Source organism: Trachypithecus francoisi, unplaced genomic scaffold, assembly GCF_009764315.1.
Source record: "Trachypithecus francoisi isolate TF-2019V2 unplaced genomic scaffold, Tfra_2.0 Lachesis_group3, whole genome shotgun sequence".
Taxonomy (NCBI): Eukaryota; Metazoa; Chordata; class Mammalia; order Primates; family Cercopithecidae; genus Trachypithecus; species Trachypithecus francoisi.
Window position 1 is genome coordinate 130,418,525 of NW_022681468.1, and position 27,671 is coordinate 130,446,195.

The following is a 27,671-nucleotide window of genomic DNA, read 5'->3' on the forward strand; positions in this document are numbered from 1 at the left end:
AGAGGTGCCGGGTTTGCACATAGTGTTCGCGGGCCAGCGCGAGCTCTGGGTGGGCGCCGGCTCAGAGGGCCCCGCACTGGCAGTGGCCGGCCCACTGGCCAGCCAGCGGGCTTAGCACCCGGGCCAGCAGCTGCAGAGGATGGGCCCCCTCCCCCAGCACTGCAGGCCCGCCTGGGCCGTGCTGCAATTCTCGCCAGGCCTCAGCCACCTCCCCGTGGGGCAGGGCTCGGGACCTGCAGCCGGCCATGCCTGAGCCCCCTGCCCTACCCGCGGTGAGCTCCTGTGCGGCCCAAGCCCACCCAATGGGCACCATCTCCTGCTCCGTGGCACCTGGTCCCATCTATGCTCAAGGGCTTAGGAGTGCAGGCATCCGGCAGGGGACTATCAGGCAGCTCCGCCAGTGGCCCCACAGCAGGAACCATTAGGAGAAGCCAGCTGGTGTCCTGAGTCTGGTGGGGACTTGGAGAACTTTTATGTCTAGCTAGAGGATTGTAAATGCACCAATCAGCACTCTGTGTCTCACTCAGGGATTGTAATTGCACCAATCAGCACTCTGTCAAAATGGACCAATCAGCAGGATGTGGGTGGGGCCAGATAAGGGAATAAAAGCAGGCTGCCCCGGCCAGCAGCGGAAACTGGGTGTAGTCTACTTCTGTGCTGTGGAAGCTCTGTTCTTTTGCTCTTCATGATAAATCTTGCTGCTGCTCATTTTTTTCGGTCTGCACTGCATTTAAGAGGTGTAACACTCACCGCAAACATCTGCAGCTTCACTGTGAAGCCAGCGAGACCACAAACTCACCAGGAGGGGCGAACAACTCCAGACACGCCATCTTTAGGAACTGTAACACTCACTACAAGGGTCCGCGGCTTCATTCTTGAAGTCAGCGAGACCAAGAACCCACTAATTCCAGACACAAAAGTGAGATAACTCACTGCCTTCAGACCAGCAAGATTACATTTTAAAATCAAATCTTTAGGGCTTCATTTTGTTTTTTGTATTTTATTTGTTTTTGTTTTTTTGAGACGGAGTTTTGCTCTTGTTGCCCAGGCTGGAGTGCAATGGCGTGATCTTGGCTCACTGCAACCTCCGCCTCTCAGGTTCAAGAGGTTCTCCTGCCTCAGCCTCCTGAGTAGGTGGGATTACAGGTGCACACCACCATGCCCAGCTAATTTTTTGTATTTTTAGTAGAGATGGGGTTTCACTGTGTTAGCCAGGATAGTCTCAATCTCCTGACCTTGTAATCCACCCGCCTTGGCCTCCCAAAGTCCTGGGATTACAGATGTGAGCCACTGTGCCCGGCTAATTTTTGTATTTTTGATAGAGATGGGATTTGTTGGCCAGGCTTGTCTTGAACACTGGACCTCAGGTGCTCTGCCTGCCACAGCCTCCCAAAGTGCTAGGATTATAGGCATGAGCCACTGTGCCCAGCTGTATTTTATTTTAAATGGAGTCATCCTTGAAATGACTTGGAGTTAAGTCCATGAATTAAAATCAACTATTTCAAATATTTTAAGAAGTAAAACAAAAGCAACAACAACAACAACAAAAAAAACCCATGCATGATTCCCCAACCCTACAATCACCTCCACCCTGATTTTCTGCTTTCAGCCAGGTAGTGCTGAGTCCCTGTCCTCCGAAGCCTGGAATATTTATCAAACAAAAACTTTTTTTCTCTTTCCTCCTGCCACCCAAGATGCCAGAAGGGAAGAAGGACAAGGGGAAGAAGGTGGCTCCAGAGCTGCTGTCACAAAGAAGCAGGAGGCCAGGAAAGTGGTGAATCCCATGTTGGAGAAAAGGGCTAAGACTCTTGGTATTGGACAGCACACCTAACCCAAAAGGGACTTCACTTGCTTTGTCAAATGGCCCTGCTTTATCAGGGTGCAGTGGCAAAGAACCGTCCTCTACACGTGGCTGAAGGTGCTTACTGTGATGAACTAGTTCACCCAGGCCTTGGACCCCCAAACAGCTACTCAATTATAATACAAAGGCTGGCCCACTAGTACAGACCAGAGACAAAGCAAGAGAAGAAGCAGAGGCTGTTGGCCTGGGCTGAGAAGAAAGCTGCCAGCAAAGGGGACGTCCCCACTAAGAAACCACCTGTCCTTCAAGCAGGAGTTATCACTGTAGCCACCTTAGTGGAGAACAAGAAGTCTCAGCTGGTGGTGACTGGACGTGATGTGGATCCCATCGAGCTAGTTGTCTTCTGCCTGCTCCCAGCCTCAGCCTCCTTATCTGGAAAGTGGATGATAGGCCAGGCGTGGTGACTCATGCCTGTAATCCCAGTACTTTGGGAGGCCGAGGCGGGCAGATCACCAGGTCAGGAGATTGAGACCATCCTGGCTAACATGGTGAAACCCCGTCTCTACTGAAAATACAAAAAAATTAAGCAGGTGTGGTGGCGGGTGCCTGTAGTCCCAGCTACTCGGGAGGCTGAAACAGGAGAATGGCATGAACCTGGGAGGCGGAGCTTGCAGTGAGCCAAGATCGGGCCACTACACTCCAGCCTGGGCGACAGAGTGAGACTCCGTCTCAAAAAAATAAATAAATAAATAAAAATAAATGAAAGAAAGAAAGAAAGAAAGTGGGTGATGATAGTGCATTTCTCTGTGTTGTAAAATAAAGGTCCCTGACTGCATTATCAAGGGAAAGGTAAGACTGGGACGTCTAGTCCATGGGAAGACCTGGACCACTGTCACCACACAGGCTAACTTGAAAGACAAAGAAACTTTGGCTTAGCTGGAGGAAGCTATCAGAACTAATTAGAATGGCAGATATGATGAGATCCGTCATCACTGGGGAGTCAATGTCCTGGCTCCCAAGTCTGTGGCTCTCATTGCCAAGGTGGAACAGCCAAAGGCTAAATAACTTGCCACCAAATTGGGTTAAATGTATGCTGTTGAGTTTTCTGCACATAAAAATAATTAAAATAATACAAATTCTCCTTAAAAAAAAGAAAAAATATTTCCTTCTAGACATCTTGCAGAAATGGAGTTACAATACCTTCCTCCTTGTGCTAAGCCAATCCCCACCTCTGAACTGAATGTTGAGAACTGAGCTGAACAGTCTTCACAAAACAAATGCAGCTTGTAGTAAAATATCATGCAGGATGATTTCATTTCTCTATAAACAGCAAATTTATAGAAACAGAAAGTAGATCAGCGGTTGCCTAGAGCTGGGGGTAGGAGTGGGTATGAACCGAAAATGGACATGAGGAAACATTTGGGGGTAGTGGAAATGTTCTAAAACTGGATTGTGGTAATGGTTGCACAACTCTGCAAACTTACTAAAATTATCGAATTGTACACTTAAGTGGGTGAATTTTATGATATATAAATTTGCTTTAATAAAGCTCATGTTGTTTTAAAGTTAGTGTAAGTAACTGATTTAAATTGGTATGCCAAATAACACTGGTTAGTATCTACATTAGGATCCTGACTCCACTGCTCGCAAACCATGTGAATTGAAATAAATTATTTCACATCCCCCAGCCTCAATCTCCTCATCTGTAAGTGGGTGATGATAGTGCATATCTGATAAAGCAGAGTGCCAATTAAATGAGATAACTTACAGATTCTTAACGCATTATATTTTACCTTAGAAACGAGAATGTAAGAAGGTAAGGAGGTGTGAGTGTTTATCCTTTCTTGGCTTGGGGAGGGAAGGTCATTATGAATTTTTCAATGAGAATGATCTGGAAGGCGCATGCTCTAGCACTGTCTTTCAGACTCTCAGACGCACCCATTCCCCTGTGCCCAGTGGTTTCACATTTCCAGTCTTCCTTTCCAGGGCCCTTGAACATTGACAGCCACCTCTTTCTGGGTCAAGTTGCAAGGATAAAAGGAATAGTATTTGTTATCAGGTAGAAGGAGCGAGTGGCAGACTGCAGAAGCTCCAGGCCCCTAGGTGACTATTTTACACTGGCCACCCTAGGAGACGCTCTAAGGCAGACATAATTGGGGCAACTGAATGTACAACATGGGTCCCTGATGCCCAGATAAGCCCAGAAAAGTCAAGGCTGGCTATTGGGAGCAAAATGAGATAACTCAAAAGAGGCAGTGTGGGAGAAAGAGGGATGGGCCCCAGGCCAGTGGGAGAGTTTGTTCTCTCCTCATGTGTGGAGCGTACTTATGCTGAAGTTTTCAGGGACATGGGATGGACAGGATGAAGTAGTAGCAATTATTATTATTATTTTTTTTTTTTTTGAGATGAAGTCTCACTCTGTCGCCCAGGTTGGAGTGCAGTGGCCTGATCTCGGCTCATTGCAGCCTCTGCCTCCAGGGTTCAAACGATCCTTCCACATCAGCCTCGCAAGTAGCTGGGATTATAGGCATGCACCACCATGCTCAGCCAATTTTCATCTTTTTAGTAGAGACGGGGTTTTGCTATTGTCCAAGCTGGTCTTGAACTCCTGACCTCAAGGGATCCACCTGCCTCAGCCTCCCAAAGTACTGGGATTCCAGGTGTGAGCCACAGAGCCCGGCCTAATTCTTAGCAGAAAGAGGCATACGGTTGCATTCTTCATACCCTCACAAACCCCTCCCACTCTGTTCTTGGCAGGCTGGCCTGTTCATTCATTCATCCCACATACACTACCAAATTCCTGTTCTCACAGACCTTATATTGTAGTGGAAGACAGATCATAAAGAAATAATCAAATGACTCTATAACCTGAATGCTAATAAGGAAGGGATGTGCAGGAGGCAAGATGACTTAGACTGAGGAGTCAGAGAAGACCTCTCTGAGGAAGTAACATGTTAGCAGGGCTTTGAGGGAGCAAAAGAAACAAAGTTTGGAAGAAAGAGCACTCTTGGCAGACAGAAGAGAACATGCAAAGGCCCTGGGCTTGGTGTCAGCTCTGTGTGTTCAAAGAGCACAAAGAAGCCCGTGTAGCTGGGACAGAGTGAGACGGAAGCAGGGTGGTAGGAGATTATTTCAGGGTGATGGTCAGGGCCCAGACCTATTGGCTTTACTGGCCATTAGTAACACATGGATTTCATTTCAGATGTGATGAAATGCCATTGGAAGAGTTTTGAACAGGATAGCAAGTGATCTGATCTTGAGGTTATTCCAGCTGTTGTGACAAATATAGGCTGGGCATGGTGGCTAATGCCTGCAATTCCAACACTTTGGGAGGCCAAGGTGGGAGGACCACTTGAGGCCAGGGGTGAGAGGCCAGCCTGGGCAACATAGTGAGACTCCATCTCTACAAAAATGAGGTAGGTATAGTGGTGCATACATGTCATCTCAGTCAGGAGGCTGAGGTAGGAGGATTGCTTGAGCCCAGGAGTTGGAGTCTACAGTAAGCTATGGTTGCTCCACTGCACTCCAGCCTGGACAACAGAGCGAGACTGTGTCTCTAAAAAAAAACAAAGAATGTTTAGGAACTTTCTCACCAAACTACTACAGGATTCCACACCAAAGTGAACAGCCCCTTCTACCTGAGAAAATCTCATGGTCTTGTCTAAGGTGCGAAGAAATATGGGCTACAGACTCTGAATTGCCAGAATGAGGAGCTGGGTCTTTCCTCTCATTTTCTCTTCCTGATGGATCTTCTCTTTCCCACTTAGGCCTCGTGCACGGATGTGTCTCCCTCTCCTTTTTTGCCCTGAGAATCAATGGGTTTGTTTGTGGAGATTTTTTTTTTTTTTTTTTGAGACGGAGTCTTGCTCTGTTGCCCAGGCTGGAGTGCAGTGGCCAGATCTCAGCTCACTGCAAGCTCCGCCTCCCGGGTTCCCGCCATTCTCCTGTCTCAGCCTCCCAAGTAGCTGGGACTACAGGCGCCCGCCACCTCGCCCGGCTAGTTTTTTGTATTTTTTATTAGAGATGGGGTTTCACCATGTTCGCCAGGATGATCTCGATCTCCTGACCTCGTGATCCGCCCGTCTCGGCCTCCCAAAGTGCTGGGATTACAGGCTTGAGCCACCGCGCCCGGCCTGTTTGTGGAGATTTACCTTTAGAAACAAATCAGGCCAGGCATGGTTGTTCAGGTCTGTAATCCCAGCACTTTTAGGAGGCTGAGGCAGGCGAATGACGAGGTCAACAGATCAAGACCATCCTGGCCAACACGGTGAAAACCTGTCTCTACTAAAAATACAAAAATTAGCCAGGTGTGGTGGCGCCCGCCTGTAATCCCAGCTGCTCAGAGGCTGAGACAGGAGAATCGCTTGAACCCGGGAGGCGGAGGTTGCAGCAAGCCAAGATCGCTCCACTGCACTCCAGCCTAGGCGACAGAGCAAGACTCTGTTTCAAAAAGAAAAGAAAAGAAAAGAAGCAATTCAGTCCCCATTAATTCTCTGATATTGAGTCTTGAAAACACTGAAAAAAATGTTTATTAAGATTTGGAAGAAATTTGCAATTTAAAGTGTTTTAACCGAAAAGAAATCAATTACCTCCCTGTGTGCCATGAATGCTAATTCTCTTTGTTTTTTTGTGTGTGTTTTTTTGTTTTTTATTATACTTTAAGTTCTAGGGTACATGTGCACAATGTGCAGGTTTGTTACATATGTATACATGTGCCATGTTGGTGTGCTGCACCCATTAACTCATCATTTACATTAAGTATATCACCTAATGCTATCTCTACCCCCACCCCCTCCCCACAATAGGACCCGGTGTGTGACACATACTCCCCTTCCTGTGTCCAAGTGATCTCATTGTTCAATTCTCACCTATGAGTGAGAACATGCGGTATTTGGTTTTCTGTTCTTGTGATAGTTTGCTGAGAATGATGGTTTCCAGCTGCATCCATGTCCCTACGAAGGACACAAACTCATCCTTTTTTATGGCTGCATAGTATTCCATGGTGTATATGTGCCACATTTTCTTAATCCAGTCTGTCACTGATGGACATTTGAGTTGATTTCAAGTCTTTGCTATTGTGAATAGTGCCTCCAATAAACATACGTGTGCATGTGTCTTTATAGCAGCATGACTTATAATCCTTTGGATATATCCCCAGTAATGGGATGGCTAGGTCAAATGGTATTTCTAGTTTTAGATCCTTGAGGAATCACCACACTGTTTTCCACAATGGTTGAACTAGTTTACAGTCCCACCAACAGTGTAAAAGTGTTCCTATCCCAGCACCTGTTGTTTGGACAGCACCACATCCTCTCCAGCACCTGTTGTTTCCTGATTTTTTAATGATTAATAAATGACATAATGATATGTCATTTTTTGATTTGCATTTCTCTGATGGTGAGTGATGATGAGCATTTTTTCATGTGTCTGTTGGCTGTATGAATGTCTTCTTTTGAGAAGTGTCTGTTCATATCCTTTGCCCACTTTTTGATGGGGTTATTTTTTTTTTAAAAGCTCTCTTCAACTCTAACCAGATCTCCACTGCCTGAATTAAAAGAAGACCTTAGGTAAGACTTTCTAGCCAGAGATAACACTTCCATAAAATAACCAGAAGAACTAGGGCACAAAGAGGCTGTACTCATCTGCTTGGACTGCCATAACAAAGCACAGTGTCAGAGTGTCTTAAACAACACAAATGTATTTTCTCACAGTTCCAGAGGCTGGAAGTCCAACACCAAGGTGCCAGCGGGATTGGTTTCTAGCGAGACCCCTTTCCCCTGCTTGCAGACAGCCACCTTCTCACTGTCTCCTTGTGTGGCCTTTTCTCTGTCTATGCTTGGGGGTTGGGGGAGCTCGAATGTCTCTCTTCTTTTAAGAACACTAGTCCTATCTAACTAGGACTACAATCTTATGGCCTCATTTAACCTTAATTTCCTCTTTGAATGCCAGATCTCCAAATACAGTCATATTGGGGGTTAGGGCTTCAACATATGAATGTGGGGGTAGGAGGTGGGGGGGGGTAGCACACTTCACAACTGAAGTTCTCAATAAATGTTCAGTGAAGATCTAAGTAAATGAATGGATTTGTCTGGACACCCTGAAACTATCAGAGACCTCTGATGGAGCATGAGGTAAAGACAGTGGCTCAGGCAGAGAAATTATAGACTCATGAACTAAATGACCTAGAACCTACATAAATCAGTAGCGTTCCTCTATGTCGGCAATAACCCACTAGAAAATGCAATAACAATTAAGACTCAGTTCACTGTAGTAACAACAATCATAATATCTCAAATTTTACCTAACAAATAATATATATAAAAGACCCCTGTGAAGACAATTTAGAAATGCTATTAAAACATATTTTAAAAGGAATAGAGGATGGGCGTGGTGGCTCACACCTGTAATCCCAGCACTTTGGGAGGCCAGGGCAGGTGGATCAGTTGAGGCCAGGAGTTTGAGACTAGCCTGGCTAACATGGTAAAACTCCATCTCTACTAAAAATACACACACAAAAAAACACACAAAAAACTAGCTGGGCTTGTTGGCACATGCTTGTAATCCCAGCTACTTGGGAGGCTGAGGCAGGAGAAACGCTTGAACCCCGGAGGCAGAGGTTGCAGTGAGCCAAAATCAAGCCACTGCACTCCAGCCAGGAAGACAGAGTGAGACCCTGTCTCAAAATAAAAATAAAAATAAGTAATAATAATTTTAAATATCCTTCTAGCCAAGCCAAGCACATCTAAGGGACTAAGTTGGCCTGTGAGTCACTAGTTTGTAACTCATGGTGAGTATAATAGGCATGAGGCTTGTTCCTAAACGTAGGGGTGTAGGAGGCAGAAGAATACAAGCAGACCCTCCCTGTCGCACAAGCTGTTACCTCTCCACCTCTCTACAGGCAGCTTTCCTAAGGTCCTGGACCTTCAGATCCTTGCTGGAGTTGGAGGCAGAAATGTTCTGGATCTACAAAACAGTTAAGGGATATTAAGGAATATTAAGATAGCCACCTCCCAAACTAGGGCATCCTCCTAATATTATCCACAGCTGATTAGTAACACGTGGGAGAGAAATTTGGGTTTATTACTCCATAGCAGTATATAAAGCAATAGCAAAGTTAATACAAAATCACTTTCCTGTCGGGTCTGCACGGGGTCGGCTCATGGGTCTCTAAGACCTGAAAATTGAGAGCGTTTTCGCACCCCAGGGGCTGCTCCTGGCGGCTCTGCGGTCAACATGCCACAGAACAAATATATTGAATTACGCTGTAAACACTATGGATACTGTTTGGATTACCACGAGGAAAAGAGAAAGAAGGAAAGTCGAGAGGCTCATGAATGTTCAAAGAAGGCAAAGAAAATGATTAGTCTGAAGGCTAAGCTTTACCATAAACAGGGCCATGCTGAGAAAATACAAATGAAGAAGACTATCAAGATGCATGAAAAGAGAAACACCAAAAAAAAAAAAAAAAAAAGAATGCTGAAAAGATTCCACAGGGAGCAGTACCTGCCTATCTGCTGGACAGAGAGGGACAGTCTCGAGCTAAAGTACTTTCCAACATGATCAAACAGAAACGAAAAGAGAAAGTCCCTCTGCCTAAAGTACGTGCCCAGGGAGAAACAGAAGTATTAAAAGTTATTCGAACAGGAAAAAGAAAGAAGAAGGCATGGAAGAGGCTGGTTACTAACGTCTGCTTTGTTGGAGATGGCTTTACAAGAATATCACCTAAGTATGAAAGATTCATCAGGCCAATGGGCTTGCATTTCAAGAAAGCCCATGTAACACATTGTGAACTGAAAGCCCACCTTTTGCCTACCAATACTTGGTGTAAAGAAGAACTCGTCGTCCCACTGTATACAACTTCAGGTGTTATTACCACAGGTACTGTCATTGAGGTAAATGTGAGCAAATTGGGCCTTGTGATGCAAGGAGGCAAAGTTATTTGGGGAAAATATGCCCAGGTTACCCAACAATCCTGAAAATGATGGATGCATAAATGCAGTCTTACTGGTTTGACAGCAATTCCATATATAATTATTGAGGACTACACACCAATTGAAAAAACTGCCGTTACTGTGATGTTTCTGAATAATATCAAACAGCCATACACGTCTGCAGTCATCAAGAGATTTATTAAATTGTAAACATTAAAATGGAAAAAAATACAAAATCATTATAAAAATAATAATCCTTTAGGACTCTAACTTCAAACATTCCTCTTATCTGCAAATATTAGAAAAGATCACTTTCCCTTTAAATGTGCAAAGAGAAAATGTTTCCAGAATAAATCTGAAACCTTTGTAGTCCTTTAGCCGGAAGGATCACCCTACTAAAAATGCATCAAAGAAACACTAATCAAATAACCAGTGAATGTAAAATTATAAACCAACATGTGTATTAAAGGAAAGAAACGTAGGGAATGTGCAAGGACTTTTAGCAGACTGGGAGTTTAGATTTCCCCCCTGAAAGCAACTGGCACTGACAACAGAAAGAGACTGGGATTCACTGGAAGAAGAAAAGAGCATTGCAGCTTGGAACAGACCTGAGGCCAAAAGGAGGGCAGAGCATTGGCAAAAGTCAGCCAAGGAGGCTGGAGTGAAGGGAGCAGGGGAAGGAATGACGCCTGACGAAGCAGGAGGGGTATGGACCTGAGTGATTAGAGCTGTGTAGACTGCAGTTAGCCATCCTAGGATTTTAAGAGGTGGAGAAGGAGGATCATCATCAGCCTTATGTTGAAGATGATGACACTGGCTATAGTGTCATTCATGGGGTAGGGGGTTCTGAGCCGATGCAGGGCAACCAGACTTGCAACCACTGCTGTGATTGGGAGAGGATGATAATAGCCTGGACTAGCATGCGGGGTGCAGTGGACGTGGAGAGGAGTACGCAGAAGTGCAAGCTATTGAGGAGGTAAATTTATTAGACACATGAGTGGTTGGATGTGGGCAGGGAGGGAGAGTCCATGCTTGGGCTAACTGCTGGCTTTCTCGCTCTGGCATTGGGATGTGTGCAGACACATTCCCCTAGACAGGAACACTGGAAGAGGAATGAATTGCGGGGCAAAAGCACGAGTCAGTCTTGGACAAGCAAACTTGGAGGTGCCTTTGCAATCTCCGAGTGAACCTCTGGCCTGTTTCCCAGTTCACGAATCCCTCACCTGTAACAGTTATGATATAAATGGCAGGAAGTTAGCTTCTAGGTGTGGAGGAGCAGAAGAGAGACTCGGACGGGGGCTTTTCATTTACTCCCCCCCCCCCCCCCGGAGCCTCTCTGAAAGAAACTCACTGAAGATACTTTGCTTTTTGGTCTAGTTGAAGGAGAAACTCAAATGTGTTCTGAAAAATAAGTATGGGGCCTTCTTAACAAGGCTATGACATACTATCCACTTCTTTCCCCTCCTGCCCTGGAGGGAGTGGCTGGCCACTCACGCTAAACTTAAGAGAATCAGCTGCAGCAGGAGGAAAGGAGGAGAACCAGACCTCTGGGAACATTACTGGAGAATGAGGACTGGCCAGAGCCTTGCATAGGGAGAGAATTCTCCTGCCTCCTGTCTTCAATCAGCCAGACGAGCAACTTTCAGTTCCCCCATCACCGCACACCTCTTCTCTCTTGTGGCCTCACATGTGCTGCCCCCTCACCAGAAACACCCTGCCCTTCCTCCTCTCCTACATCCCTTTCATCTGCCTGGGTTCTTGAGCATATTTTATTCAGTGCTTAGATACTATATCTTTCTGGAGGCCTTTTCTGATGTCTCATAGCTGGGTTCAATGTTTGTGGCAGAGACTGCTAATCATCTACCCCACATCCATTTCTCTTGTCTTTCTTTCTTGGTACAAGAACCCCTAATATTGGGCTGAGCATAAAGTGCTTGGCATAAAGTCTACATTTTCCCATATCTTTTGCAGCTGGATGAGACCATTTAACTAAACTCTGGCTAGTAACCTGAAAGTGGAAATGTTTCCACCTTCTGGGATATGATTTTATAGGGAGAAGACATGCCTTTCTTCCCCTTCCTCTATATGAATATGATGACTGATTCTTTTCGTTCTTCTTTTTTGTTTTTGTTTTGAGACAGAGTATTGCTCTGTCGCCCAAGCTGGAGTGCAGTGGTGCGATCTCGGCTTACCATAACCTCCACCTCCCAGGTTCAAGTGGTTTTTCTGCCTCCGCCTCCTGAGTAGCTGGGATTACAGGCACATGCCACCACGCCTGGCTAACTTTTTGTATTAGTAGAGACGGGGTTTCACCATGTTAGCCAGGACGGTCTTGATCTCCTGACCTCATAATCCACCTGTCTTGGCCTCCCAAAGTGCTGGGATTACTGGCATGAGCCACCATGCCTGGCTGATGGCTGAGTTTTAGTCACCAGCTTGGACTAGGAAGACCTAGACCACACCCTAGGGATGGTGAAGCTTTGCACTAGAAAGAGATTGGATTCATTTCCTTTTTTTTTTTTTTGACAGTCTCGCTTTGTTGCCCAGGCTGGAGTGCAGTGGCATGATCTTGGCTCACTGCAACCTCCGCCTCCCAGGTTCAAGCAATTCTCTTGCCTCAGCCTCCTGAGTAGCTGGGAATACAGACATGTGCCACCTCTCCCTGACGATTTTTTTTTTTTTTTGGTAGAGACGGGGTTTCACCATGTTAGCCAGGCTAGTCTCGAACTCCTGACCTCAAGTGATCCACCTGCCTCAGCCTCCCAAAGTGCTGAGATTACAGGCATGAGCCACCGCACCTGGCCTGAATTCATGTTCTAATGACTTTATGGAGCTACTCGGTATTTTGCACTGTTTACCTCTTGCTTTCATTTGTGTAAAAGGGAAATCAACTCTAATCCTATGTAAGGCACTATTATTTTGGTTACATGCAGAAAAACCTAATCCAAATTTACACAGTGTTCCTCCCATGTGTTTATTCCTATGAAAACGCTTAGACCCTGCATTACCAATTACTTACCTGAGTGAAAAAAAGTCTGTCCTGCCAGAGTTTACAGTCTTGTTCTTATGCAGATAGCTTCAAAGATGTCCTCACCTAACATAACTCATATCTGCAAGTGTTCAGTAAGGAACCAGAAAGCCAGTTATCCAAAGGCAATGCTGTCGAACCACTTCAAAGATTGCTTTCTGGTCTCAGGCTTGATAGTAACCAGGTGATGCTATGGTTAGGATTGTGCCCATTTCTCCTCCAGTGCAAGTTCTATCTCTTGGATGGAATAGTCAGTTCATACCACCAATAAACCCACAGAAAACAGGAAGGCAAAAAAAAAGCACGTACAACAAATGTCTTAAAAGTGATGTCTCCTAGTCGACACATCCTGTGTTGTAGGATCTGGAAAACCAAAAGTAATTTTTAAAATTCTGATGGTTTGGCATTTTGAATATTGAAAGCAATCTGGAAAATTCCGATAGTCCATTTGTGTCTCCATCATTAGCTGAAGAAGCAAATGGTCAGGATAAATTTCAGTAGGATCAGAGGAGTGAGTGTATCCGGTGGATTGCCTCACTCCTAGCACCATTGTGAGGTTGGTGATACACCCTTTAACAGACTCTGCCAATGAATCTGTGTTGATTAATTCACTGTTTTTCTCCAGAATCTTTCCGAGGTCAAATACTGTGTATGACAGTGTTTTATACTTTTATACCAAGTGTTTCTGCCTAACGGACTCATCTGTAATTGATAGCCTTAAGTATGAGCCAAAATAATAATGGCTAAGAGATAGAAGTACATAACCTGGACAATATCCTAAAAGTCAGAAATTTTAAAAAATTCAAACATTATCAATAGAATACTGTCGAAATATCTGGACAAATCTGATAATCTTACAGGGTGGAGGTTCCAATTATGTTGGATTTTTGAAGTTTCACGGCCTGTTGGCCAGACTGGTTTCAAACTCCTGATCTCAAGTGATCCACCCGCCTCAGCCTCTCAAAGTGCTGGGATTACAGGTGTAAGTCACTGGACCCTGCCAGAGCTGAAGATTAAATGAGGTAGTGTATACAAAGCACACAGCTGCTATCAATAGGTTTTAGCTATTATGCAGTGGACTTTAACTCCCTAAAGAGGGACTCCATTTTTTAAAATTCACACTGTATTCCTAGTATCTACCATAGCACCTGGCACGTAATAAGCACCCCTCAAATGTCTGATCAATGCTAACTGAAAGTATGAGAAGGACCTTGAATGCAAAGAGTTCTTGCTGGGATCCTCCTTTAAGTACAATGCTTCTCTCCTATAAACATAACCCTTCCCTTAGAAGACTACACACAGCTGGGCACAATGACTCATGCCTGTAATCCCAGCACTTTAGGAGGCTGACGTGGGAGGATCGCTTAAGCCCAGGAATTGGAGACCAGCCTGGGAAACATGGGGAAACCCTGTTCCTACAAAAAAATACAAAAATTAGCCTGGCACGGTGGCTTGTAACTATAGTCCCAGCTACTCGAGAGGCTGAGGTGGGAGTATTGCCTAAGCCCGGGGAGGTTGGGGCTGCAATGAGCCGTGATTGCACTATTACACTCCAGCCTGGGCAACACAGGGAGACTCTGCCTCAAAAAGAAAAAGGAAAATTTAAAAAAGAAAGGAGAAGGAGAAGGAGAAGAAGAAGCCTACACTGGAAAGGATACCAGCCCAGAGTTTATGTGAAAAGGAGACCCCTGACACATTGGTTCTGTGATTCCTGGAGGATTCTGGGTAGAAGGTTGTGAACCAGAGTAATTTATGCATAATCAGTGGCAGGCAAGAAAGAGGTTTCATACAGCTTGAAGGAGAGAAGTCCTTTTATTCGGGCTCCTGCAGTATTATTATTTAGACTCTCATTTATTTTACATCACTTCTCTGATGACTGTAATGAATAAATATTGACAAGTTGAATGATCTGTTCCCTGCACTTGAGGGTAAACTTGCATAATCCCTTGTAGACACACTCCAGGCAGTGAGGCTACTTTGCGGAGTTCCTTGCCAGTGTACCTAAGCAAAGGATTCTTTCTTGTTCTAAACTGTGGCATATGATGGTGGTTTTGGAGCTGGAAAAGGAGAATAAGATGGAATATTACGTGGCAAATTAGCTGGTCATTTCGATTGTTGAACATTTTTCTTTCAAGAAGAGTTATTATTACACCCACTGCTGGCTTAAGGCAGTGAAAGTCCAGGCTAGGCACAGTGGCTCATGCCTGTAACCCCAGCACTTTGGAAGCCTGAGGTGGACAGATTGCTCAGGATCCTCCCTACTGCCCTCTGATGCGTTCACTCCAGAAGCAGAAGGAGAGAGGCCCTGGGTAGTGAGTCCACCAGACACTCCCAGGCCAGCAGAATCACCTCTTAAAGACAGAGACAAGAATGAGTGAAAGAAATGTAGCTAGGAAAAGTCAAAAGGGGATGATAGGCTTTTGAGATGTTTGGAGCGAGTTGGTTTTTTTTTTTTTTTTTTTTGAGACGGAGTCACGCTCTGTCGCCCAGGCTGGAGTGCAGGGGTGCGATCCCGGCTCACTGCAAGCTCCACCTCAGGGGTGCGAGCCCAGCTTCACGCCATTCTCCTGCCTCAGCTTCCCGAGTAGCTGGGACTACAGGAGCCCCCCACCACGCCCGGCTAATTTTTTTGTGTTTTTAGTAGAGACGGGGTTTCACTGTGTTAGCCAGGATGGTCTCGATCTCCTGACCTGGTGATCCGTCTGCCTCGGCCTCCCAAAGTGCTGGAATTACAGGCGTGAGCCACCGCGCCCGGCCGGAGCAAGTTTTATTCCCTTTCTTTGGATGTGGGGGAAATTATATCGCACAGGCTGATAAGGAGAAAGAGGGAGGATGGAAGTTTTGTCTTTATTCCCCCATTTGTCTCTCCAACCTTGAATTTGCATGGGAGCTATGCGGGGGCAGGTGACAAGGGTGTCAATCAAAAAGGATCTGTGCCGTCAACACCATTAGTAATAAACCAGGCTGGGCACAGTGGTTCACACCTGTAATCCTAGAACTTTGGGAGGCTAAAGGGGGATGGATCACTTGAGCCAATGAGTTCGAGTAGCCTGGGTAACATAGGAAGACCCTGTCTCTAAAAAATATTAAAAATTAGCTAGTCATGATGCCGCACAACTGTAGTCCCAGCTACTTGGAAGGCTGAGGTGATAGCTTGAGCCAGGAGGCTGCTGTGAACTACCATTGTGCCACTGCCTGGGCAACAGAGTGAGACCTCATCTCTAAAAATAAAAATAAAAAATAAGATAAATAGGCCAAGTGCAGTGGCTCACACCTGTAATCCCAGCACTTTGGGAGGCCGAGGAGAGTAGATTCCCTGAGGTTAGGAGTTCGAGACCAGCCTGGCCAAAAGGTGAAACCCCATCTCTACTAAAAATACAAAAATTATCTGGGCGTGGTGGTGCACGCCTGTAACCCCAGCTACACTGGAGGCTGAGGCACGAGTATTGCTTGAAATCAGGAGGCGGAGGCTGCAGTGAGCCACGACTGCACCAGTGCACTCCAGTCTGGGCAACAGAATGAGACCTCATTTCTAAAAATAAAAAACAACCATCCAGTCATTTGTACATTTTTGGGTGAGTCCGCAGAAAGAGAGAGAGAGAGAGAAAGAGCGAGAGGAGAGAGAGAAAGAGAGAGAGAGAAGGAAGGAAGGAAGGAAGGAAGGAAGGAAGGAAGGAAGGAAGGAGAGACAGAGAAAGAAAGAAACCAGATTTGCTGTAGTAGTATGAAGCTACACTCACCTTTGACTAGCTGGAAGCTTCTTTAAGATTGTGGTTAGCAAAAGCCAAGAACTTCCTAGAGGTAAGATTGAGGTTTTTGTTGAGGCTGTTTTATTGGCTATGTGTCAGCTCTTGGGAGTAATTTGCATAAAACTTATCAGAGTGTATTTTCAAGGTGTGAAACACTAAATTTTCAACATTTAAGATAGGAAACTTGGTCAACCTGACATCTGCCTGCCAAGGTTTTACCATGCACTACCTCCCAAAAGCAATCAGCCAGTAGTGAGGTTAAGGTTTTAGGAAGCAGTTGAGTCTACAAACAGCTTCAGCAACCTGCAATAAGAGGGGTAGGAGTGGGATGTCAGGACCCAGTGGGTGGAGAGGTATGATCCGAGGAGTATGGCTAACAGTAGAGTCAGTGGTTTAGAGTGAGCAGGTCAAGAGTGAATTTGTTTCCTCAGCTTTAAAATGGAGTTAATGAGAGTACCAGCCCCAAAAGGCAGTTGTGGTAATTGAATTAGTTAAAGCATGTAGCACGCTCAACACACTGGTTGACTCATAACGTATTCTCAAGCAATGTGAGCTATGTTCATCATCACCACCATTATTATCACCATCTTCATCACCGTCATCCTGGCTCTTCCACTTACCAGGTTTGTGACCTGGGGCAAGTTGTGTAACATTTCTAAACCTTGGATTTCTCATCCTTACATTAAAGAAAAAAAATTATCTTCAAGAATATAGTGAGGATGAAATGAAATGAGGCACATAAAGCATCTAACATGATGCTTGGCAAATAGTAGGTGCATGTTGAGCGAGCGTTATTTCCTATTGGTTTCAATGGCTTTGCTTTATTGATTGATAGTCAAAACAGGTATTTTGGAAGAAAGAATACCAAAGGAGGCCGGGCGCGGTGGCTCAAGCCTGTAATCCCAGCACTTTGGGAGGCCGAGACGGGCGGATCACGAGGTCAGGAGATCAAGACCATCCTGGCTAACACGGTGAAACCCCGTCTCTACTAAAAAATACAAAAAACTAGACGGGCGAGGTGGCGGGCGCCTGTAGTCCCAGCTACTCAGGAGGCTGAGGCAGGAGAATGGCATAAACCCGGGAGGCGGAGCTTGCAGTGAGCTGAGATCCGGCCACTGCACTCCAGTCTGGGCGACAGAGCGAGACTCCGTCTCAAAAAAAAAAAAAAGAAAGAATACCAAAGGAAGGAAGACAACAAAGTCCCTGTGATGGGAAAAGTTTACTCGATGGAAGAGACTCTCACGTTTTTGATGAGAGTTTTTATTTTCATTTTTTTGTGTGGTCCCATCAGACATCCCCCTAAGACCTCAGATGTCCTTCAGTTTACAGTCCCACACATTAAGTAGCTTTCATTACTGAAGAAATCAGAGAGGATTGAAGATTTGGGAACATGAATGTGGGGTTGCCAAACTTAGCAATAAAAATAAAGGTGTGCAATATTTTATCTGGCCATTATACATGGATGCCAATTTATCTTCTTGTAAACTCAAGCTAGGATTGACTCTTGTTTTGTGACTTTGTGTGATTTACGATATCCACATTCAAAGGCTTCTCAGCGAAACAGAGAGATGCTGTAGAATGTGGACTCGGCCAGGCACAGTGGCTCACGCCTGTAATCCCAGCACTTTGAGAGGCCGAGGTGGGTGGATCATGAGGTCAGGGGTTCGAGACCAGCCTGGCAAAGATGGAGAAACACCGTCTCTATTAAAAATACAAAAATCAGGCCGGGTGCGGTGGTTCACGCCTGTAATCCCAGCACTTTGGGAGGCCGAGGCGGGCGGATTGCCAGGTCAGGAGATCAAGATCATCCTGGCTAATAAGGTGAAATCCCATCTCTTCTAAAAATACAAAAATGAGCCGGGCATGGTGGCAGGCACCTGTAGTCCCAGCTACTCAGGAGGCTGAGGCAGGAGAATGGCGTGAACCCGGGAAGTGGAGCTTGCAGTGAGCCAAGATTGCGCTACTGCACTCCAGCCTGGGTGACAGAGCGAGACTCGTCTCAAAAAAAAAAAAAAAAAAAAAACGTAGGCTCAACTTCTCAGGAAGACAGTTATCAAGGGCATCTTCTCCCATGAGTCAGGTTGGGCCTAAGTATTATAAAGCAAAATGGATCCTGGTGGTTAGGTTCCAGTAAGAAGGCCCTGGGTTAACTTCCTCAAGGCTTCTCTTCATTATTATTTCCTGTTACTATCAGTAGAGCACTGCTCACTGTCCTTCAACCCCTACCGTCCTGTTACACCTTCCTTAGCCCTACGATGCCCCTTCTCAAACTAGTGGAAACACTGCACAGTCTCCACAGCCTAAGGGATAGGGGGAGCTATGGCTTCCTAAGGATGATATTATGAGAACCCAACACAAACCAGGCCTCCTGGGCTCCATTTTGTTCAACTCATAATATTCAGATGTTACATCGTTTCTCTTTCCAAACTCCAATGGCATTTCCTAGTGACTCTGCTTTTGAAATGAAAATGCAGGTAGCAGAGCAAAGTATCAGATTAATGACCTCTATCTCAAAACCTAGTTTTTTGGTAACAAGAGGAGCAGACTTCAGAGAAAGATCAGGTTATGAACTCTCTGTGACATCTCACTCATTGTCCTTCCCTGAAACCATTGTTTTTTTCTGCAGAGTAGGTCCTAAGATAAGGTGGGGTGTGTGCATGTGTGTGCGCCCCTCTCTCGAATTTTCATGTACAATCTTCGTGCCATTACTAGCTGAGATCATATGGAGTCAGCCCTCATTGCAGAGTTTTAGATCCTGGTTGCTAAGGTGGGGTAGGTGAGGCTTCATATCTTCCCTGTTTTCAGAGCATACCTGTCTCCCTCCCAGCCTGGGTTAGGGGATAGAAGAGACTGCGGCAGCACATCTCACCCCAAGACATCATGCCCAGCTCCTAAGCCCCTCCCACATTTCTTCCCACTCTGAACTCATGGCCTGCGGAGCTCCTGGATGGGCCCACACTATCTGAGAGGGGCCAGAAGACTTTGGGGTGACACACTTTGTCTGCCTGCCTCTCAGCACGACTGACAGCACCTGAACCATGAATGCAGAGATAGAATGAACGGTGGCCCTTCTCCAAGCCCTTGGTCCTCCTTTTACTCATACTCTTTGCCTTCCAGCCTGGGGATCAGGAAAGATTTTTTTTTTTTTTTTTTTTTTGAGACACAGTCTTGCTATGTTGCCCAGGCTGAAGTGCAGTGGCGTGATCTCGGCTCACTGCAAGCTCTGCCTCCCGGGTTCATGCCATTCTCCTGCCTCAGCCTCCCAAGTAGCTGGGACTACAGGCGCCCGCCACCACGCCTGGCTAATTTTTTGTATTTTTAGTAGAGATGGTGTTTCACCGTGTTAGCCAGGATGGTCTCGGCCTCCCAAAGTGCTGGGATTACAGGCATGAGCCACCGTGCCCGGCCGAAAGATTTTTTATTTATTCATTTATTTATATGTTTTTTTCCAGACAGAGTCTCACTGTGTCTCCCAGGCTGGAGTGCAGTGGCGTGATCTCGGCTCCCTGCAACTTCTGCCTCCCAGGTTCAAGCAGTTCTCCTTGCCTCAGCCTCATGAGTAGCTGGGATTATAGGTGACTGCCACTACGCCCAGCTAATTTTTGTATTTTTTAGTAGAGACGGGGTTTCGCCATGTTTGTCAGGCTGGTCTCGAATTCCTGACCTCAGGTGATCTGCCCACCTTAGCCTCCCAAAGTGCTGGGATTGCAGGTGTGAGCCACGGCGCCCGGCCAAAAGGTTATTTTTGACCTAATTAGAGAAACCAAAGATTCGTGCGCACATGCTCTGCCTTTAAAGATCCTCCTGCTTAGTCCTCATCCCTGGGCAGAAATCTTCGAGAAACAAAGGGGCCTTTGCTTCATGTCAGGAGCTGGCTGAAGGGCACTAAGAGTGAACGGACCATGGTCTACTGAGCTTCTCCCAAAAACCCTGTTTAGCAGAGGAGGAAGTGGGACAAGTGACCTCTAGAAGTGGCTTATGCCTAGAAGTTATGAAATCCATCCCCCTACCTTCTGGCAGCCCCGACAATCAATAAACAGTTCCCTCCCCAAGATGATTTCCATTAGAATTAGAACCTGGAATTTCCTCAAATTGTAGTAGACAATTTGAATTCCTGAACCTGGAATCTCCTCAGATCATCTTGGAGAGGGCCTTTAAAGATTACAAATTAGAAATGAACTGTTTGACGTTCTCCTTACTTTTTTTTGGATAATGCATGGGACTCCAGAATTCTCTGCCCAAGTATCCCCAAGCTTGTCTCCAGACCCAGTGCTGACCTTTTCAAGGTCAGTTCTTCTAAGGGTGACCCAGATGCTGGTGTGTATAACCCAACCTTAAGGGATCAACAAAGAGTGAGTGTTATGAGGAAGTTGGATATATGGGCTGAGAAGTCCATATGGGAATGCAAGAGATCTACGCTGATGTGAGAAGGGCTGGAGTCAGGAGTGGGAAGAAAAAAGGATGAAGGATGAGGGCCAAAGCTGGGGGCTGGCTCTTCCCATGCCACCATGTTCCAGCAAAAGATTCTGACACCCAAGAATTTAAAATTCCAACCTGGACTTCCAGGTTGTTCTGAAGGTATTTTTGTCAAGGTAGGAGGACAGAACATATTGTATTGAATGATTTGTGAGCTTTATTTGTAACTTTAAAATATTTAGACACCTGCTTTTTAGGCCTCCATTTGTGCTCTTGTCAAGACCTACAATACCCCCATGACCTACCCCGCTACCTTCTGGGAGAGAAACCCTCACAGTCCAAATGGCTCAGAGCACAGTCCAGCTCAAACCACATGCTGTACCACTTCACATCTGTCCCATTCTGCCCTATTTTGGCCCCTAAGAGTGGTTAGATCTTACAGGGCACATCCTATGGCCATGTGTTTTGCACAAGCCCTATACTAGTTTTCTGGTCTGTACTGAGGGCATTAAATCAAATGTAAGAGTTTTGTCCAGCTTTCAAGGACCATTACACTTAATGCAATTGCATTATGGGCCTTGAAGCCTTGCCTGAAAAAGATGAGGTGGCTGGGCCGGGCGCGGTGGTTCACGCCTGCAATCCCAGCACTTTGGGAAGCCGAGGTGGGTGGATTACCTGAGGTCAGGAGTTTGAGACCAGCCTGGCCAACATGGCAAAACCCTGTCTCTACTAAAAGTACAAAAAAAATTAGCCAGGCATTGTGGCACATGCCTGTAGTCCCAGCTACTTGGGAGGCTGAGGTGGGAGAATCGCTTGAACCCAAGAGGCAGAGGTTGCAGTGAGCCGAGATGGTGCCACTGCACTCCAGCCTGGGTGACAGAGCGAGACCCCATCTCAAAAAAAAAAAAAAAAGAGGTGGTTGCAATTCGGCTGACAATCCAACTGTCTTTCATTTTTTCCATGTCAGATGGGTAATGGGCCGACATCGTAACAAAGTTTGAGGGAGGCCCACCCATCTCTCACACACAAGCATGAAACCACAGTCATCAAACTTAAGAACTACAAAAGGATTGCCGACTCTCTTTTTAAGGAGTGGCACGCGCCAGTGAAGGGAAGAAGGGAGTAATGTCAGGCTCAAGGGGCCACTTGAGGCAGTTTGCGGAAGAAGAAAGGCAGGCAGCAGCTGCTGAGAGGGACTTGGAGGGACAAACAGAAGTGTTTGTAGCTGTCCTTAGGGAAATTTTACCATACATTATGAGGAGCTTGCCTCACTTTCCCAAAGAAAAGTCAGTAAATGCTACCTTACTCAAGATGGCTGATGGAGCTGGATTTGTTCATTTGTTTTGGAAGAGGATGACCAGGATATGGAAGCAAGCGCGGAGTCTGGCCCAAAGCTGATCTTGAGGTGACAACAGGAGCTACAGAAGGGCCCATGTGCATTCAGGCTAACTAATTAAATGGAATGTTGGGCACCCATTTCTCTTTCTCCAGAGTTGACCATGTAAAGGCTTCAAAGTAGATGCCAAAGTATCTGAAAATGAAACAGAGGCAGCAGCAGCAGGATCACTCAGGCCTTCTTGGAAGATGAACTAAGAGACAGGTGAGCTGCATGCCTGGCCTTGCTTTACCAAAGTCTGTTTTTAGATATCTGCTTTGGTTGTTTTTGTTCTCTGTTTTTACAATAAAAGGAATTTGTGTTTATTCAACAAAATTTGAAGTAGGCCAGGCAAAGTGGCTTATGCCTGTAATCCCAGCACTTTGGGAGGCCAAGGTGGGAGGATAACTTGAGCCTAGGAGTTTGGGACCAGCCTGGGCAATATAGCAAGACACTGCTTCAAGACCCTGCCTTTTTTTTTTTTTTGATACAGAGTCTTGCTCTATCACCCAGGCTGGAGTGCAGTGGTGTGATCTGGGCTCACTGCAACCTCTGCCTGCCAGGTTCAAACAATTCTTCTGCCTCAGTCTCCTTAGTAGCTGGGATTATAGATGTGCACCACCATGCTCTGCTAATTTTTTTGTATTTTAGTAGAGATGAGGTTTCACCATGTTGGCCAGGCTGGTCTCGAACTCCTGACCTCAGGTAATCTGCTCGCCTCGGCCTTCCAAAGTGCTGGGATTATAGAGGTGAGTCAATGCATCCAGCTTATTATTTTTTTTAAAAATGAGAAATGTAGAAAAAGTTAAAAGCAAAACTAAAAGTCATCTGAAGTCTTACCATCCAGTATAACCGGGTAAACATTCGTCATATTTCCTTCAAGGCTTTTCTTCCTCTCTACATAGATACGGTGTGTGTGTGTGTGTGTCAGGGAGAGTAAAAGATAGAGATTTTTAATTTTTAACATAATTGGATGCTCTTCCCTTAAGCAGTGTTTTCAAGGCAGCAGGGTTAATGTGATCTTAAAGTACTAAGATGAGTCATCTCAGAATTATTGAGTAACTTCATGAGATTTGGTAAAAACAAGGTTGACTTTCCTTCATCTTGTCATTAACAATTACCTACTCTAATATCCAGCTGCTTTTCTCATGGTCCACGCTCAGCAAAAGGATAGCAAGATTCAAATCTGAGATATTAAAGTAAGAAATTTAACTAAGGCAGTTGCTATTGACTTGAAGACTTAAACAGATTTTTACACCTGAGTCTTTCAGTCACAATAGTCCCACTTCGCACTAAAGTTAAAGAGGTAAAAAATCAAGTTAAAGTTAAAGAGTTCAAGAATCAAGCTGAAAGGCTGGGCACGGTGGCTCACGCCTGCAATCCCAGCACTTGGGAGGCCAAAGTGGGCAGACCGCTTGAGCTCAGGAGTTCAAGACCAGCCTGGGCAATATAGCAAGACCCTGTCTCTACCAAAAAAAAAAAAAAAAATTAGCAGGGCATGGTGGCACACACCTGCAGTCCCAGCTACTTGGGGGGCTGGGGCAGGAGGATCACTTGAGCCTGGGCCTTTGAGGCTGCAGTGAGCTGTGTTCATGCCACTGCATTCCAGCCTGGGTGACAAAGTGTGACCTTGTCTAAAAAAAAAAAAAGTTGAGGCCAGGTGCAGTGGCACATGCCTGTGGTCCCAGCTACTCAAGAGACTGAGGTGGGAGGATCACCTGAGCCCAGGGTTCAAGGTCAGCCTGGGAAACATATCAAGACCCAGTTTCTAATTAAAAAAAAATCAAGTTGAATCATTTGAATCTTCTGGTAAGTCCTGTTCTAAAATATATTAGGACTTGATTTTTGTGGTATAAGTAACTTTGCATTTCCTTAGGAATTCTTCTCAAGGATGAATAAGAGATGAGACAGCTCTCCCACATTTGAGGACGGCATATCAGCAGTATATAAGGAGCAACATAAATTACCTTTTATAATTGAGCAGAGACTGGGAAACCAGACTCATTTAGTCACAGTCCCAAAGAGACAAAAGTGAAATCTCAGCTCTTTTTTCCTTTTTTTTTGAGATGGAGTCTCGCTCTGTCACCCGGGCTGGGGTGCAGTGGCCGGATCTCAGCTCACTGCAAGCTCTGCCTCCCGGGTTCCCGCCATTCTCCTGCCTCAGCCTCCCGAGTAGCTGGGACTACAGGCGCCGCCACCTCACCCGGCTAGTTTTTTTGTATTTTTTTAGTAGAGACGGGGTTTCACTGTGTTAGTCAGGATGGTCTCGATCTCCTGACCTCGTGATCCGCCCGTCTCGGCCTCCCAAAGTGCTGGGACTACAGGCTTGAGCCACCGCACCCGGCCAGCTCTTTTTTTCTTAGTGAGTTTGAGAAACTGTCCTGGGAGGAAACATTTCAGTAAATTTACTAATAAGACTTCATACCCCTGGGTTTTTGCTTATGCTAATCCTTTGTTTTCTTTTGTTCGGTCACCCAGGCTGGAGTGCGGTGGTGTGATCTCGGCTCACTGCAACCTCCGCCTCCCAGGCTCAAGTGATTACAGGCATGTGCCACCACACCTGGCTAATTTTTTGTATTTTTAGTAGAGATGGGGTTTCTCCATGTTGGCCATGCTGGTCTCCAACTCCTGACCTCAGGTGATCTGCCCGCCTCAGCCTGCCAAAGTGCTGGGATAATAGGCTTGAGCCACCGCGTCCTGCCACTGCTTATGTGAATCCTAAAACCTAGAAAGTCCCACCCTGCCAGAGGTATTCGCACCAGAGTAACTCCACCGTGAGTGAGGGCTAGGAAAATGAGGCTGGGACTTACTGGGCTGCATTCCCATAAAGTTAGGTATTTCTTTTTTCTTTTTTTTTTTTTTTTTGAGACAGAGTCTCCCTCTGTCGCCCAGGCTGGAGTGCAGTGGCCGGATCTCAGCTCACTGCAAGCTCCACCTCCCGGGTTCACGCCATTCCCCTGCTTCAGCCTCCCGAGTAGCTGGGACTACAGGCGCCCGCCACCTCGCCCGGCTAGTTTTTTGTATTTTTTAGTAGAGACGGGGTTTCACCGTGTTAGCCAGGATGCTCTCGTTCCCCTGACCTCGTGATCCGCCCGTCTCGGCCTCCCAAAGTGCTGGGATTATAGGCTTGAGCCACCGCGCCCGGCCAAAGTTACGTACTTCTAGCCTCTAGATGTTTACAGTTAAGGGCTCAGGTTGTAAATGTTTACTAAGCAGACCCAGACTTGGGAGTGTCCTAATAACCCAGTATCTTGAGAACAAAAGAATTTCTAATTTTGCTTTAAAGATAATAATATCGATTCTCGCAAAATAGAGTAATTTAGAAAATTGGCCGGGCGCGGTGGCTCAAGCCTGTAATCCCAGCACTTTGGGAGGCCGAGACGGGCGGATCACGAGGTCAGGAGATCGAGACCATCCTGGCTAACATGGTGAAACCTCCATCTCTACTAAAAAAATACAAAAAAGTAGCCGGGCGAGGTGGCGGGCGCTTGTAGTCCCAGCTACTCGGGAGGCTGAGGCAGGAGAATGGCGGGAACCCGGGAGGCGGAGCTTGCAGTGAGCTGAGATCCGGCCACTGCACTCCAGCCTGGGTGACAGAGCGAGACTCCGTCTCAAAAAAAAAAAAAAAGAAAAAAGAAAGAAAGAAAATTAATCCTTTATTACAAACCCTTGTAGTAGAGCACATCTCCCCATGATCTTTCCTATCCTGTATATAAACAAGCATTGTCCCTAGGGTGGACGTGTTCCTTCTCTTACTTTCAGGAATGCCCTACTGTGTCTATGGAGTAGCTGTTCTTTCACCACGTTACTTTCTTAACAAATTTGCTTTTGCCTTGCACTGTGGATTTGCCCTGAATTCTTTCTTGCACGAGATCCAAGAACCCTCTCTTGGCATCTGGATAGGGACCCCTTTCCTATAGCAATCCTAATCCTCCATCTTTCTATTTTTTGGAGACAGGATGTCACTCTGTCACTCAGGCTTCTGTGCAGTGGCACAATCATGGCTACTGCAGCCTCGACCTCCTAGGTTTAAGAGATCCTCCCACCTCAGCCTTCCAAGTAACTGGGACTACAGGCACGTGCCACTGCACTCTGCCATCCGCCTGTTTCAGCCTCCCCAAGTGCTGGGATTACAGGTGCGCGCCACCACACCTGGCCTTGTCCACCTTTCTAAATCGATCTTTACAGCCAGACAGACCAGAGGCCACCACTCCAAGAAGCCCTCCACAATCTTTGCCAGCATAATCTTCATTTAGCATTCATATTGTTCTGCCATGTGTAGCAAAGTGTTCTGCTTGATAACATATTTTAAGTGATAAGCAAGATATTTACAATGGTTCAAAAATTGAGGAATATAGTAAAGCATTTCCAGTGTACTGTGTTGTTCCTTGCCCCCACATCCCACAAACACTTCTGTCAGCTTCTTGTGTCTTTTCCAAAGTTTCTTCTTGCAAGCATAAATACAAATCTACTATTTCACCATCTCTATTTTCTTACACAGAAGGTAGCCTGATATACATACAATTTTATACCTTGTTCTTTTTCCATCTCAGGAATTTTCTTTTTCTTTGCCCAGGCTAGAGTGCAATGGCACAATCTCAGCTCACTGCAACCTCTGCTTCCCGGGTTCAAGTGATTTTCCTGCCTCAGCCTCCCCAGTAGCTGGGATTACAGGCATGCACCACCACGCCCGGCTAATTTTTGTATTTGTAGTAGAGACGGTGTTTTACCATGTTGGCCAGGCTGATCTCGAACTCTTGACCTCAGGTGATCTACCTGCCTTGGCTTCCCAAAGTGCTGGGATTACAGGCGTGAGCCAGCATGCCCAGCCACCTTGCTCTTTTCATTTTAACTTATGAATACATCTTGGGAATGTATTTCCCATATAGGTTTAGAAATAAATTCCTTATTCTGTTTTTAAAGGGTTTTGTTTGCTTGTTTTTGTTTTTTGAGATGGAGTCTCACTCCGTTGCCCAGGCTGGAGCATAGTGGTACAATCTTGGCTCACTGCAACCTCACCTCTTAGGTTCAAGGGATTCTCCCACCTCAGCTTCCCAAGTAGATGGGACTACAGGTCCATGCCACTGTGACTGGCTAATTTTTGTATTTTTAGTAGAGACAGTTTCACTATGTTGGCCAGACTGGTCTTCAGCTCCTGACCTCAAGCGATCCACCTGCCTCAGCCTCCCGAAGTGCTGGGATTACAGGTGTGAGCCTCCACGCCTGGCCTCTCCAGGCTGGTCTTGAACTCCTTGCTTCAAGCAATTCTCCCAACTCTGCCTCCCAAAATGCTGAGATTCCAGGCTAATTTTGCTTCTTTATAAATTACTTCTAAGCATCACCCCCTGCCATCACTCTCACACCCACTCAC

At 45.9% G+C, this 27,671-nt stretch overlaps 1 protein-coding gene and 2 pseudogenes across 5 annotated transcripts in view; 1 reads left to right on the forward strand and 2 right to left on the reverse strand.

Moving 5' to 3' along the window:
• Positions 1-27,671, reverse strand: part of FAM81A (family with sequence similarity 81 member A) — a 163,891-nt gene that overhangs the window by 125,036 nt on the left and 11,184 nt on the right. For 3 of the 5 annotated variants that reach the window (XM_033189921.1, XM_033189927.1, XM_033189934.1), the window contains exon 2: positions 8,682-8,764. The exons of the other annotated variants lie outside the window; for them this stretch is intronic. The gene's annotated coding sequence lies outside the window, so the exon portion shown is untranslated. The remainder of the gene's footprint in view (positions 1-8,681; positions 8,765-27,671) is intronic. 5 annotated transcript variants of the gene reach the window in all.
• On the forward strand, positions 8,843-9,814 carry LOC117070582 (annotated as a pseudogene).
• On the reverse strand, positions 21,887-21,996 carry LOC117071928 (annotated as a pseudogene).